This window comes from Miscanthus floridulus, chromosome 18, assembly GCF_019320115.1.
Source record: "Miscanthus floridulus cultivar M001 chromosome 18, ASM1932011v1, whole genome shotgun sequence".
NCBI classification, from domain to species: domain Eukaryota; kingdom Viridiplantae; phylum Streptophyta; class Magnoliopsida; order Poales; family Poaceae; genus Miscanthus; species Miscanthus floridulus.
The window spans coordinates 78,511,316-78,515,051 of NC_089597.1; the positions used below are offsets into that span (position 1 = coordinate 78,511,316).

At 42.7% G+C, this 3,736-nt stretch overlaps 1 long non-coding RNA gene across 2 annotated transcripts; it reads right to left on the bottom strand.

Moving 5' to 3' along the window:
• Positions 1-607: 607 nt before the first annotated feature.
• Positions 608-3,219, bottom strand: LOC136519833 (uncharacterized). 2 transcript variants are annotated; one of them, XR_010775054.1, is made up of 6 exons: positions 3,125-3,219; positions 2,500-2,590; positions 2,320-2,401; positions 1,033-1,184; positions 720-776; positions 608-636 (listed from the first exon to the last, which is right to left on the bottom strand). It is a non-coding gene; the product is annotated as an uncharacterized lncRNA (long non-coding RNA). The 2 variants fall into 2 exon arrangements; XR_010775055.1 differs by lacking the exons at positions 608-636; positions 720-776 and adding an exon at positions 662-700.
• Positions 3,220-3,736: the final 517 nt, after the last annotated feature.

Consider the following 3,736-nt stretch of genomic DNA (forward strand, 5'->3'; position numbering starts at 1 on the left):
GGTCGTATCCGATGGTGTCATTTCTTCATCAAGGCGATCCACTGTCCCCTTATCTTTTTCTATTGTGTGCAGAAGGGTTCAGTCCATTGCTAAGTGAAACTGAAAATACTGGTTGGATTAGAGGAGTATGGATATGTCAAAATGCCCCAAGTATATCCCACCTTCTGTTTGCAGACGATTCCCTTCTTCTGGTCCGGGCAAACCGAGACAATGCAGTGTAGATCCAGAGAATTCTAAATCTACTAGTGGAAGGGGCGCGCCCTTGCGCGCCGTATCAGTCGGTTAATGATTAGTAACAGAGAACATGAACCAGGAAAAAAACATGTTCCATCTAGGGATGGGAAAATGATTAGCAACTGCAGCCAATCAAAAGCCGAATCATTTCCTATTTAGCATATTTTTGTACTCCATCTGAAACAACCGATAATAGGCTTATTAGAGACAAGATAACCAAAGGTAGTAATAAATACATGGGATATTCCCCCAAAGTTGCTTTACAGCATTGACTGACAAGATTTTAGATTTAGATAGAGACGATGGACCTATACATTATCGGTATCTAGAACAAGCACTATTTGGGCATAGTGCAGGCAAAGGCCCACAGGCAGGTAGCCGAAGTAGCTCTGCTTGTATTACCTAGCAGTGTACTGGTTCAGCAGCTGGAACACCTTGAAGACAAAAGAGGTCAACCAAAAATAATCTGCAGAGAGAAGTCATACCTTTAGCAGGACGAGATAACAAAGGAAACGCAAGGTAAGTCATGTATCTTCGGAGAGCTGCAATCAGCACAATTTTGAAGGATGAGGCCTCTAAGCACATGAGAATAATCCAGAGATACTATATGTACGGGTTGGCAAGCAATAAAGACCATTCCAAACCAATTGCACAATAGTACAGGTCGAGGGATAAGGATAAAATACGACATGTATATAGTTTCCAATTGAACATTGAGAAATCTGAGCACTGTGATTACACCAATGGAAGGCATGTTGTAGACAGCAGCAAGAGTATTGGAGTAGCTTTTTCAAGTACCTGCAGGCAGACAGCGAGGACATATGCATTGCGTGCATCGAGGGCGCCCCAGGAGGCAGGGCTGGAGGCCCGGCAGCATTGTCATCGCTGTAGAACTGATTCTTAGGACAGCGTCGTTTATCCAATCTAACCTCGTCGACCTCTGATCCCCTCTGCAAAGTATTAGCACAATAGCACATGACATCAGCAAATCAAGAAAATGGTACATGTCACACAGTAAGTAAGAAAACTAAATGTGGTAATAAACTTATCGTCAGCACGAAACCATGTAAACACAGGGAGGAAACAAAAATCATCAGGTTCCAACTGACCAAAAATGTGTAACCTTGTAGGCCCTATAAATGGATCTTAATAGTTTAATTGATATGAAAAAATAGTTTAAATGGATTTGATTAGACAGTGGGGCTTCCAGCTTTCAAAAAGTTTGAGGCACATAGCAAGAAGCCTCACCGCAGTCCAGGGGCAACGCCTCCAGACCTATATGAAAATAGGTAAGATATGAGCATTTTGCTATTATGATCCGAAAACAAAGACCTTCCATCGATCTCATACTAATGAGGAGTTGTTCATGTTTGGAAGCAGGAATATCACAGCATCCATGATCCATCAGTTTATAACCAAAATGAGCTTGCATTGCATCTCTGTCTAGTTAATGTGTAAGATACCCTTATTTATAAATATCACAGCCTCAATGCACATGATAAAAAAATATTTTAGCCTCAAGTAACAACATGAAAATAGTCATAAGCAGCAACCTTTTGCCATAGCTGACCCCTTCATATCCAAAGGAGAATTTGCAGTGGATACTTTGAAGTCTATGGTGGAAAAGGCATGTTAATGTCATAGGCGTAGATTTAGTGAAGAAAGCATAAGCCTAAACCAGCAAAATAATCAAGCAACAAATAAAATGGTTTCTTTAAAGCACATGTACTTTAATGTGAAAGACGATCTGATTGAAAAAGCTGGTTACTCTAAATTGATCTGCGGAAATGTCAAGCAAATGAGGTTTTCCAAAAAAAAAAAAGTTTGCAGAGGAATTGAAATTACCAAGATAACCTTTTAGGCCATCTAGAATTTGTCAGGATCCAAATGACCAAAATGTGTAACCTTTTAGGCACTACAAATGGATCCTTAATAGTTTAATTGGTACAAAAAATAGACTCGATAGATTTGGTTAGACATTTAGGAGACGATAGCTTTCATACATAGCACTGGAGCAACATAGAGGATAGACCAACACATCAGTGCTCAGTTGTATGTATAAGAGGAAAAGAAAATCGCTCGTACCTTGTACGCTTCTAGTCTGAATTGCGAATCTTCTGAATTCTATTTTTCATTGGGAACATGACGTGCTCCCTTCGGTATCAAGCTGCAGAAAAGCATACATGTTTTGATGTCGATTACTATAGAAACCATAGATGAAGATCAGTCAAGGGACAATGCCAAAAAAGGGGGGAAACAAAATACCTGGGACACCCTTTAACACTATGGCCATCAGTGACTATATCTGGAATCAAGCTGCAGCAAAGCATACATGTTTTGATGTCGATGTCGATTACTATAGCAAAACAAAAATTTTAAATAAAGGATGTGAGATTAATGTCACTATAATAAAGGAATGCCAACTAATAAAAAGTGGAAACATGCAGATATAAAAACCTGGGATCTATCATCGGTATGCAGGCAATGAGTCGAACATCAAATGTACAATTAGAACCATATACATGATAATAGGGCAATATATCAGCCAGAGGACTCCCCTAGTTATCCTTCTATTAAAGGCACTTGTTATCACCAAAGAAGAACGGAAAAATGTACATGTTAGAATCTGGAATTTATTCAGGCTATAACAATATCATCAATTGTCTATCCCTCATACATATATTTCAATCTCAGTTTCCACTAACTATCTTAACAATCTGTAAACCCTTTCAGTGTATATCCATCCTCTACATCCCTTCAGTATATATCCATTGCCATTAGAATGTATCTGTAATCTAATCCGAAGAAAATTGGTCGGAACACAAATATCACATTATTCTGTTAGCCAACCGCCTGGTAGGCATCTTTAGATTATTGCTTTGTGACTCACCAATATTATGCAGGAGCTCCTCTCCATGTTGAGCAAGCAGGGACAAAGAGGCAGAAGTCTCAGGACCGCCGATACCTGAAACAGCAGAAGCGAAATATGTCGCAATAACAGCAACAACACAGCAAGCATGCATCGAAGGAAGGCAACAAATCTGGTGCTCGTAGAGGAACCCTATGGAGGAGTAGGAGGTAAGCTGAAATCAACACTGAGAAACAAAAAACGAAAACCAAATCAGAAGAAGTAGATAGGTAGGGTTTCATGGAGGAGCAAAGCACATGCTCGTGGGCGGGAGGAGGCGTTGAGGAGCCCGCGTAGAGGATGAGGGAGAGGGAAGGGGCCGCCGGGCACCACCCGCTCCGGCCGAGAACCCACAGGGGGCGCCGCCGCGCCGCGGCCGCCACCGCGCTCGCGCCTGCCGCCGTGTCGACCAGGAAGGGGAGAGAAAGAGGGGAAGGGGAGGGAGAAACGGAGGTAAGAGGCAGACGAGGGAGTGCTAAGGAGGAGGGGGGGAGGACGCCGCCGACGCCTCCCGCTCGCGCCGCCGCCCTGTCCGCGCCTGCGTCGGAGAGAGTCGGGGAGAGCGAGAGAGCGTGAAGAGGAGAGAGAGGAGGG